The sequence below is a fragment of the Panicum hallii genome, chromosome 1, assembly GCF_002211085.1.
Source record: "Panicum hallii strain FIL2 chromosome 1, PHallii_v3.1, whole genome shotgun sequence".
Lineage (NCBI taxonomy): Eukaryota > Viridiplantae > Streptophyta > Magnoliopsida > Poales > Poaceae > Panicum > Panicum hallii.
The window spans coordinates 49,402,641-49,414,601 of record NC_038042.1 but is presented as its reverse complement, the minus strand read 5'-3'; the positions used below and the strand labels follow the sequence as shown (position 1 = coordinate 49,414,601).

The 11,961-nt window shown below is 46.8% G+C and overlaps 1 long non-coding RNA gene across 1 annotated transcript; it reads left to right on the top strand.

The window, feature by feature from the left end:
• The first annotated feature begins 4,991 nt into the window (after positions 1–4,991).
• LOC112880781 lies at positions 4,992–10,408 on the top strand. Its single transcript, XR_003226434.1, has 5 exons — positions 4,992–5,926; positions 6,418–6,546; positions 6,684–6,811; positions 8,988–9,135; positions 10,121–10,408. It is a non-coding gene; the product is annotated as an uncharacterized LOC112880781 (long non-coding RNA).
• The last annotated feature ends 1,553 nt before the right edge of the window (positions 10,409–11,961 follow it).

Below are 11,961 nucleotides of genomic sequence, written 5' to 3'. Positions count from 1 at the left end.
TTTTCTCTACCTCCCTCTGGAGTCTAGAACGAGGAGGTGACTAGATGAGGAAACATTTGGGTGGGTGGCGATAATGAGAGCACCAAACGCACATCAGGCTCCCTCCACTGAGGCAGGAATTTATGCCCGGCCCTACCCGCAACTAGCGCGGACAAGGACACCCGCCAAAGACACCGGCTACAAGACGCCCCCCTTCCATTTCATTTGAGGCCGGCTTCTTACAATTCGGCGGCAGAGACAACAAAATTCATGCGTAAACGAGCAGTGCTGGTGCCGGAGGGACAGCGATGAAAGTATGAAAGACACAACAGTAGGTAGCATGCAGTGGATCGCCGTGTGACAACAACAGTAGAACGAGCAGTGGTCAGTCACATGTACTTCTAGACCATCTAGCTTGGTAGCTACTAGCATGTTTGCGGTTTGACCTCTGAGCTACTAGTTCGGGTTGAACAGATGCCAGTGCTCTCTGTCAACAGGATATGGACGCTCAGGTCAGGCAAAGCCTCTGCCTTTCTTTTGCCCCTCTGGCCCAACTGTTCGTCAACAGTTAGTAGATTGCAACCAAACAAGGCGGGCGGCAGTGGCTGTGCGTGGCCCTGTCCGGCGTCCCGGCCGCCGGGGCACGCAGGGTTAAATCACACATGCCTGCATGCGCGCGCGGATAATTGATGCAGATGCAGTGTGTGTGCAGGCATGGGTGCGGGTGCCCGGCTGCCTGTCGTTGGCTAGCAGTCAGCCGCTGAATCTTTCAGATGCACTAGCTACGAGCGAGCAGCAGCGCCCTGGCCCCCGATCCCATCCATCGATCCATGGGGGCCAGGCCGGCCGGCCGGCCACCGCACTTGCAACTTGCACGGAGTAGATGGATGGATAGGTAGCTAGCACGCATGATCGGCGCTGTACTGTGCTGTCGTCCCAGCTAGCTAGCTCCGGGAAATTCAGGGCGCCGATCGATCGGCCGGCCGCGTGCGGTCGCCAGAACCGCCACCGCCACCGGCCGGCATGGGTACGGCGCGCGGTGGCCTGCAGCCTGGTGGAGTGATGCCGTGATGGGGGCCGCGGCAGCGTGCGTACGGCGCGCGCCGTGCCGTGCATGGGAGACTGATCTGGTCAGATCAAGATCAGCTCTCGATCGGGCGGCTTATCTGGGCGGCAGGTGACCACAGCTCGGGCCGGCCGGGCCGTGCGCTGCGCTGCGCTAGTGTGGCGCCCGCACTACTGTACGTACGGCCCCGACCGACCAATCACGCGCGGGATTAAAGTAAAGCCTACCGACGGTACACCTGTCGAGTACTCGCCGTGCAAGCGAAGGTATATACATTTATATATATATATATATATGTATTTATATATATATATGTATATATATACTGGTATATATATGTATATATATACACACCATATATATTATACATACAACTATACAAGCTAGTATAGTTGTTGGCTCATCAGTCTGCTGCCTTTGAAAGGGAATATACAGGCTCATCAGTATAGCAGCGAGCCTTTGTTGAGAACCCGCCGGCCGCCGCTCGAAAGACGGGAAAGCCAGCTCCCGCGGTGGACCACGCTGGCTAGCTAGCTAGCTAGCTAATCCATTTCATTTCGTTTGCTGTAGTTAGGGAGAGGAGCTAGCTAGGGAGAGGACCACGGACGAAAGAAGCCCACGCATGCTGCTGCTCCAGCGCGCATCCCGCATGTATGCTACGTTTTTGTATTCGTAGGTTTTGACTGCGAGGCCCGCGCGCAGATGTTGGTTAGATTGCACGCCAGGCATGGATTAACTTTTACCAGGGGAAGTGTAAAAGGAACTGTAAATATTTTGGTCGAAACAGCAAATACTTTGAGTACCCACATTCTATGACGACACCTGTACGTGTATATATGGGACTGTGTACAGGGGAATCAGGCAGCATGTTCCATGTCAGAAAAGTACTCCCTCCGTTCATAAATTATAGGTTATTTTAGTACTTTTAGATGCATAATTTTTACTATATATCTTGATATATACTATATCTAGATCCGTAGCTAAAACAATACACCTAGAAATATCAAAACGACCTATAATTTAAAACGAAGAGAGTAGAAAACAGTAGGGGAAACAGAATACTGTTGCTGTTGGCAACCAACGCTATTTAAATTTAACCCTGTTAGCCATTGCTGATCGGTTCTTATCGAGCGTGGGGACAGCTTGCTAGCTACAGTAGTAGGAGTAGTCATTTTAAGGCCCTACAGTATGTTAGATCTACTGCATCAGTTGTATTTTACCTGTCGTTTGGGATATCAACACGATCTCCGATAGATGCTTTGACCATTTTTTTTTTGAATAAGAAGAACGGAGGGACTAAACTTCAACAATTACTATGGTAGAAATTGCGTACAAATAAACACATCCAGTGGGAGATCCTCCATTGAGGGCAAAGAAACGATTGGATATTACTAGCTCCGATCCGATGCTAGCACATCCAAATCGGTCGGCTAGCTGTACCAGCGCAGCATTTTGATCCACAGACGAAGCCCTAGCTCATCTGTGCAGTGCATGCACGTTACCTAGCTAACCAATACTTTTTTTTTCTATTCAGGAGTGTGGTCATGTTCGTCCTACCTTAAAGAACACGATCTTCGCAAGATCGATCAAGCTCGATCGGCAGCTGTCAAGGCCGGCGCGTGAGCGAGCGTGATGTTACAGAAAGCTTCGAAACAAAAAAGTAAGAAACTTTAGTACAACACCAGGTCAGTGGCACTTTTATCTATCCTGGTTGACAGAATTTTTAATCCACAATGGCAAGTTCTCCTCCAATGACGGCTTAAAACAGGCGATCAAACCATAAATTATGACACTGCCGCCGGATTAAACTAGTGGTTAAGCGAGGCCCGGCCAATCCCTGGTCGACACCTAGCTCCGCTGGCTCAGAGGCCGTGTTCTTTCCTCGAAGCAGCGGGCTTATCTTCCAGGGCAGTACGGCATGTGTGGATCGTACAAGACCGCAGCAGCATACACAGAATGGCAGTGTCCTTTTGTGCGCTCCGTGTATGCAGTGCCAGTGCAGGCATGTGATGCTCGATCGCCATTAGCAACAAACCAAAAAAGGAAAGCCTAGAGGAAGGGGACGGGTGGGCTTGCCTATTAAAGGCTAGCTAGCTACTCGAGAGCTGTGCTCTTGGAAAATTCTGGAGCCACTCGGCCCGTTGTACCAAACAGCGCGTCGATCAAACAGTAGATCATGCTGTAGACAGTACCAGCTCATAATTAGAGCAAACTGTTGGTGACCGGTGAGTGCCCTATTGAAATTATAAGACTTATTTAGTATCTTGATCAACAATTATAATTTCAAACGGAGTAAGCAGTGGTACTCAATTTTGTCACAAATAGCTATTATTTTGGAAATGAATGTGATTACTAGTAGGTATTTAAGTTGAGCATCCATATGAACATGTAGAAAATATAGCGAAGTTACAATATTTTGAAACATAATTCTTTTTAATATTTTCGACAACTTACATTTGAATGCAAATCTAGCCGTGCCATTTTTCAAAAACTAAATCAAAATATTAATATATTTGATATATTAAACAAGTTTGAGGTGATTCATCAAACCAAACTCATTAATTTGTTCATCGCCTATGATGTGCTCCCTCAGTTTATTTTTGTAAGGCATGCATGCACTTTTAAAATCCAAACATCATAATTTTCAACCGGAAATTAGCCTTACAAATAAACTGCTACTCCAAGATTTTCGTGGCATATCTTATGTCGTTATATGCATATTCAAAAATAATTTCTTATAAGTACGCTCTTGAAATACATGAATATACTATTAATAGAGTAATTGTTAGTCAAAATTCTTCCATAATAAAATGAAGTATGACTCGTAACAAATTATGCTACTGGAATATGCATGGCTAAGATGAATGGCACTCCTGCCCATCATTTATTGTTGTAAGTACGGTGGTTGGCATCTCCCAAGTTGCCACCTACCGTAGAATTTGACGAGTATTGCATTGATGAGAGAGAATAGAGTGTTTTGGGGAAAATAAGGCCATCCTCATCTCAGTGGCAAGTTTTATTTCACTAATTTTAAAATTGCACATCATAAAGAGTGGATTTACCATAGGCTTTGACATTGGAGATGCTGATAGTTTTTTCTATAAGCTAAGACAAAATTAGGGATGTTTAATTTAAGGAAAAGCCAAAGCGACAAGTAATTTAAAACGGAGGGACTGCTTCACAACTCCTGTGGAAACTGGCAAATAACCTCGCATTATTGGCAGCCAGCCAGTACAAACAATCCCACATGTACTAGTACGGAGTACCACCGCACTACCACACCACATGCATGCATGCATTTCAGTATTGCAGCGGCACGGCTGCCTGCCTGCACGGACCCTGCTCGCTGCCTACATGTGGTGTGGTGCTCGGCGTCTAGCTCCTTTCCACGGCTGTACCCGAAGATAAGGGCGGACATTTGTACGAGCCGAGTCAGGCCTGCCCGAGTCACAGCTTTAATAAGCCCCGGCCGACCTCGTCACGCGGCCAGAAAAGGGAAAAACTCCGGCGCGTGCGCTGTTCCCTTAAAAGGCCACGGCGGCGGCAGGATGGAGCAAACAAGTGTGGAGCGGACCCTGCCCCGACGCCTCCACGTTGCCAGGATCACCTGACACGCCACCACCAGCTGCTGCTGCGGCTCGGACGCTTGGATGACGGCGACGGCGACCACCGTTTACCTACCCCAGTTGCCAGGGCTGCTGGCTCCCATGGCCGCAAGAAACCAAGGGGAAAACACCAGGATAGCCAGGCGGGCGAGGCGAGATTTCTGGCAGGGAGTCGCGCGTGATGAGGGACGGGGCGCCCGGGCTCGCCTCGTGTCGCGCCGAGAGGGAGGGGGCCACTGGGCACTGGCACCGTACCGGCGCGGCGCGGCGCGGCGCGGCTTTAATGCGGCCTATCGCCTGCGGGAGAGGACGGGGAGGAGGCCGGCCGGCCGGCCGGCCGCGGAGGGAGGAATTGCCCCAGCCCAACCGACGCATGCCCGATTTTAGAAAGAGCCGAAAATTCTAGCTAGCTAGCTAGCTAGGGGCCGGGCCGGGGCCACGCGCGCGCCTGCTGCTGCTGCTGCCCGGTGGATGGCCGGCGGGCGGGCGAGCGTCTCCCCTCGAGATCTGGCACAGCGCAGCGGCGCCGTACCGCATCATTGCACACCGTAGCCCTAGCCCAGGCTGCCAGCCCGGCACGGAATGTTCCGGCTCAGCCGCCCGCCCCGCTGCCGCCTATATAGCCAGCGCCCCGGCCCGATCCCTTGCTCCCCGCGACGCCCGCCCATCTCGCCATGGCGCCCCGCGCGCCTCCTCGGCTCGGTTAGCTAGCTGATGTCCTGCGCGCGCGAGCGAGCTGCTGCTAGCTCGCGAGACGCGTGCGGTGATCGCGGCGGCGGCGGGGTGCTGCAGGCGGCTACCACCGATCGGCGGGGGGCGCGCGCGGGCGGTGATGACAGAAGAGAGTGAGCACACGGCCGGGCGGAACGGCACGGGCGGATGTGCCGTCGCGGCCGCGTGCTCACTGCTCTATCTGTCATCCTCCACTCCCCCCCCCCCGGCCGCCTCGCCGATTGGAGCTAGCCGTGCCTCTCTCCGCGGCCACGCTCGCGCGGCCGTCGCGATCACCGCACCGGCGAGGCTGCAAGCACGCCGACCGCCCGGTGATCTCTCCATCTCCTTGCCCGTGTCATTGTATGCCGCAGAATTGCCACTGCGTCGTGAATTGTCATTGTATGCCGCAGAATTAATATCCCTTGCTTGTTCCCAATAATAGTCTGATTTGGTTTTCATGGGGCGTCGCTAGCTACTCGATTACCGGATCGGAAGATTCTTCAGGTCTGGAGTTTCTTCGATTCTGGGATCTTCCTTCGGCGTAGGAAGATAGGGAGAGGAGGTCAGATCCGATTTTACTTCTGAGTTTTTTTTTCTTTCTAGCTTTATCATAGGAGCTAGCAATTATCTAATCAATTCAGAAAGTAGAACTAGGTCTAGGTGTACGTACAAGGGGGGGTCGAATCAGAGTATGGTAGATGTATGTAGCTAGCTAGTTTAATCCGTAGCATTACTTATTTGGGTGCAGGAATCGCTGTGTTCAACTACGCGGGTGATTACCAGTTCTATCTTTGATTGATTCGAAGGGGGAAGGAAGTAGTAGAGAGGTAGCAGGAGTGCGAACTAGATGTTCTTTCAGGCAGCTTTTCAATGTTTTAGTTTAAGGAAATTGGATTAGGATGGTTACTGCATGCGCTTTACTCCATTTTGAGGGAAATAAACCAGAAATTTTAGCACTTTCACACATTGTCATCTGGCATGATGATCGGTTTACATTTTCGTTTTTGACTTCAGGCATCTAGACCACATAGTTGCTGACTTTGATCTACACAGGAATTGCGCGTCCCGTGCTGCTGGTGGCAGCACCTTAATTCTCTGCGCTTATTATTTCTTTAACTGAGCCAATTTATACGGGGGTTTATTAGGAATAATTCTGTTGGGGATGCACTGCTACTGAAACAGGTACATACTAATTATGCTGTGTTAATGATATTTTCCTCTTGTTGCATTATTAGCCCTACCACTACACTTATATTGTGTTGTGTGTAACAGTTCATATCATTCTGTAGCTTTGTTTTGTCTATTCTTGTCATACACAGTACATCGTCGAGGCTCTCAGCATTAATTTATTGAGAATCCGAGGGTGCCTCTCTTTATCTGATCAAGCGGAGCCAAGCGGGAAGAAACGCCGCTTCTTGGGCTGCATGGATGAGCAACGACAGTATAGGTAAAAATCTGAGCTAGGGGATGCTTGATGTGTAATGGTTTTACAGCTTTGACTGTACCCTCTCGTGATTGTAGATGTAGTTGCCAATTATCACTTTTTCTTATCAACTTTGGTTGGCATTATATATCATTTTACCGTGCAGTAATGGATGGGTATGCAACCTGTTGGGAGCTTTGTGAGTTTGCCTATCACTTAGATCATGAGCTGTTGTCACAACCCAATTATTAAAAACATGATTAACATGTAACTAGTAGCATCATGAGCATCATTAAAGCATAATGAAGCATCATATGCATATGTTGCATGAGTTTGTTTATTTATTTTACCTTGTCTGGATGAGTGTTTGTTAAGAAAGTTGAATTTCTGCTATGCAACTGTGCCCCCAAAAATTTTATGTAAATACTAGACTTAAAATGGTGAGTTTAAAATGTTTTTGTAGAATTTTGTAGCAACAAGCTCGAGGCATAAAATTCTTGGAAAGTTAAAAAACTGTTGTTTGTTTATTTTACTGTGAGCAATATAGAACATATTTTTGCATGCTTGCCGTTGCATTGTGTTCCTGGTAGTTTTATCTTACTTCTGTAAATTTTTGAAGACTTTTGAAGCCCGAAAAATCTTAGTTTATGAATTTTGAAGTTGAACCATCGTTTCACCTTTCCCCTTCACCCGGGGCCCACCCGTCAGCCTCCACCTCCCTCTTTCCCCGCTCCTACTCACCCGCCAGTTGGGTGGCAGGGGCGGCGGCGCCACGGTGTCACGCACCCGTTGGTGCGCGGAAGCCGAAGCACCGCGCCCGTCCACCTCCTCTCCTTTTAAATCGGCCGGCCTCTGAAACCCTAGCCCCTCCCCGTTTCCACCATTGCCGCTGCCACCTCCTTCTTCCCCACCGCCGGCCACCATCGGTTCTCCCTCTCCGGTGAGTTTCGCTTTGATTCCTCGTGGTGGCACCTCCCCCTCGGCCTTCTCGTCAGATTTGGGCCCTCATCGGCCGTCCTCCTCTCCTGCAGGTCCTCCTTGGTGAGCTCCTCCACCTGCCGACCACCGGATCTCGCCGAGCTGCCCCCTCGCTGCCGCTCCCTGCCTGTACGAGCTATGGCGAGTTTCACCACGCCCTGAAACACGTCGTGCTCGCACTCTCCTGGCCTCCCCTCGCCTCCACAGCCGCTTCCCCTGCCGGCCGTCACGCCGTGTCGCGCGGCGCCACGTCGCGCGCGTCACGGGCGCGCGCGCTCGCGCGTGGGCTGTGTTGTGGCCGCGCTTTGGCCGAGGTCAAGGCAGCCTAGTCATGCCTTGACCCGGTTAGGGGGCTGGATGACTCCTGGGGCCCACCTATCCGCGCCTGGGGATTGGTGGATCTATGTAGATCTAGCTGTTCAGGGTGGGTGGTTTTAATGTATTTTGTTGTGCTGTGATCTTTTAAAATTCATAGAAAATTATGTAGATCTTCAAAAATTGTGAAACTTATTTTGTTGGATTCCTGTATTGTAGATCTACTTAGCAAAAATGTTGTTTTGCATGCTACTGTTCTGTAAAATTATTTATGCTTTATCTTTGTGAAAGTAAGTTAATTGCTTAGTAAATTCTATTATGCTCTAAAAATACCAAACAAAATTTTGTTAGGCTCTTTGTGAAATGTGCTATCAAGTGGTGCAGCTTGTTCTAATGTATCTATACTGATTGATAGAGTTTTAAATTGACTTCTTGTTCTCTGCCTAAAAGCTTATTTAATTTATAATTTTTGTTTGAAAAGTGATAAAATGGCAAAGCCTAATTTGTTAGCTTTGTCTATCTGTCTAGTTCCTGTGGTAGTTTTCTAAAAATTATTTAAAGTGATTTGCATATCTTTTAAGATTTAACTTGTTTAGAGTAACTGAAAATTATTATGCTCATAAATAATTCTATAAAATATATTTTGCTGCAAATTCAACTTTCATGATTTCTGATTGATGTTCTCTGCATGATCAAAGTAATTCAAGATTTATGCTTGCTATGTAAATTTATTTTTAATATTTCTTGCTCTAAGTTCTCTTGCTTAAGTGCTTAAAGGTGCTTGGTTGTTATTATTTGTGAGTATGTTGTCTATCATCTGATGTTGTACCATTTATTTTCATGTCATATCAACCCATGCATGAATTATGTCATCATGCTAATGCATACACTCATTTATGCATTATAGCGACCGAACCACCGGAGAACAAAACCGCCGAGCCCGTCGAAGTTGTCGAACATGAGCCCTGTGTCGAGTATGTGGTTGAGCTCGAAGAAAACCGAAGCAAGCAGCTAAGCATGTTCCTTGACCCGCTTTAAATTAGTTACTTGCTTGGGTATGTATGGTTATGCTATATATTTATCTATTGCATTGTTGATCCTACTTTCTTGCATTTACCTTCCTTGTTTTATATATCCATGTCCTTGCCACTTGTAGTTAGTAACTAATTAATTGATTAGATGCTTAGCCATGCTTAGAGTTGGTCTATAACTTGTAGAAAAATTTTGGAATAGGTTCACACTACTCTCATGTGTTTATTCTTGATCGCACTTGTCCGGCTCCGGGTAGGATGGAAAAATCGTGACGTTGGCTTTTGTATCGTGGTTTGGACGGAATGGTAGGGTCTAGGAGTCTTGGAGGTATAGTCCGCTTGAACCGTTTAAGAACCGTCCGTGCATGACGTCAGTTTTGAGCAACTTATCATGCTACCACGTATCTAATCGTGATGGATAAGCCTTTTACCTTCTTTGACTTAGTCGTCGAGGCACGGTTCTAGATGCGTGGCTAAAGGGGCTATGTAGAGAGGCTAAGAAGTGTTTCCGGTGGATCTAGGTGACTCTCTGCATAAGTTAGGCGTGATTTTCAACGATTAAGGCTTGTTGGAAACGGTCGACACGAGTACCCCCTCATCCAACGTGATTGGTTAGGTGAGCCGCACGGTCCTTGTATCGTGTGGGTAAAGTAGTACACCTTTGCAAGGTTTTAATCAAATCAAATTGCCGCGCTTTCAGGTATGAGCAAGCTTATTGTCCCATGAACTCTTCGTAGAAGTATGTTTATGCTTGGTTATGGCTCATATCACCTTATATTACTTTAATTATTCATTTCATTTAAGCAACTAAAATTGTGAGGTGGGTTGGGCAAGATAATTAAACTGCTAGAGAGCTAGATGTTGGATTCGAGAACTCATGCTTATGCAAACTTACTTAACCCTAAAGCCTTTATCTTGTTGAGCCCTCATTGCATACTCTTTATTATTAAATTACTTAAATCTTGTGAGTACCTTTTGTACTCATATTGCTTTTTAAACTAAGTTGCAGGTGAACCGAAAGTTGTGTTTGGCCACTTCTACCCCCGCCGATCCCGGTACGGGGGAGGAGTAGATCGTTGTGGCCTCGATGGTGTCCTTGAGCAAGATGCCATTATTTTATCGCGCTTTTATCAAATTGATCCGCCGCGTAGGTATTTTTTTGGAGAGCATGATAAACACTGAACCTTAAGTTTTGTGTCTATTTTAGTACTATTTGTGATCCCAAAGCTTGTAAATTGTTATTGAACCTTTAATTTCAGAATCTTCTATATCGAACTTGTAATGTTTAATTGTCGAACCTTTGAAATGACTAAAATTGCTATTTATGGTTCATTGGCAATATATGTGATTGTAAGCGGTATGCATGTATGCTTGATATTGGGCATATGGTGGAGCACGTACCGGAACTACCGGATTTGATAGTATTTTTGACGAACGACGTGTCGGTTATTCGTATATTTAGATGTGGGTTAACACGTGGCATGTTTTCGGGCGAGCGCGTGTTACCTCTCATCTTATTAATAATGACCGGTGGTTTGCTTAAAATAGTGTTAAATTGAGTGGTTCTGAAGTAGGTAAGTCAAGTATGTCTTGATGCTGCGGACCCTGACTATGTGATTAATAAGTGTTCAGCCAGTGGCCAATTATGTTGTCATCGTACGTGATGCGTTGCAGCACGCTAGCTGGAGGTATGGGCAAGTTCCTTTGACCTGAGGTTCTGTAATGAATCCTGGGCATCTGGACTGATGATTCTATTTATTTTTTACGAGTGCTTTTCGCAAGAGCTTCGTGCGTTTGAGTGCAGTGCATACATGATACAGCTGAACATCAAGCAGCAGCTTCCATTGGTAGTTAGATTGGAAAAACGTTTGGTACTGTTAAGGAACGTTAATATTGCACTTTCACACGTTTATATTGCATTTTATTCTCTCACCATAAGGATCTATGATTTGTACGTAGTTTGGTACAGTTATGTGTTCCCCCCTAATTTATCACCTTTTCACTAATAACCCAATGTCCCAATCTAGTTGTACCACTTATTGTGTGCGTTCATAGAGAATACTCCATGATTTAACTTTTGGTTACTAGCTATCCTGCCAACCAACAGTATCTAGCTAGGTTGTGCATTGCTAATCAGTTCGCATTGTAGCAGGTATCCAGTTTGACGCGGCGCCCGTTTGCAGGTCCTCTAGCGTGCCAACAGTTCAGAAGAGTTTGATTCTTCCAACAGGTAGAGTATGGTTGTGGAAAGTGGATCATGTTTGTATATGAAGAAGAAGAAATTCAACTGGTGTAATTTTCTAGTTTTAATCTTCTGCCATGTTTTTTACTTTCAAAGGTAAGCAACACATCGTATATTCCTAATCATCTTATGGGGTCCTCACACAGGCTGCACTGGTTTTACTTAATCGACGAGGTACCAGTATATAATGATGATGATGCCCCTCGATTTGATGATTCACCAGATGATGTGGACTCATCAGCAGATTGTAACCTGTTCTAGTTTGAAGTCATAGGCTCATAGCTGAAGAAATACTCCACACCTCCAGCCTTCCAGAGAACGGTAGGGACTAGGTTGATGTAGAGACACTATTCCATTCGTGACGTCTCGTACTTATCTCTTCAAGTAGAGCTGCCCTACTCATCTTCAGAGTGCTTCCTTTGTGAGCGCTCTTGACAGTTAACAGCTGTGTCCGTGCAGAAAGTATGTGTTTCATCTCTTATTAGGCATGTTTTTCTGATCAAATAATCCGTCTGATATTGTCTATTAGATTACCGAAAAAAGCTGCATACAAATCATGATGCACATTATGTACTTAGGATTATTTCATATGGCGCTATGGTCTTATA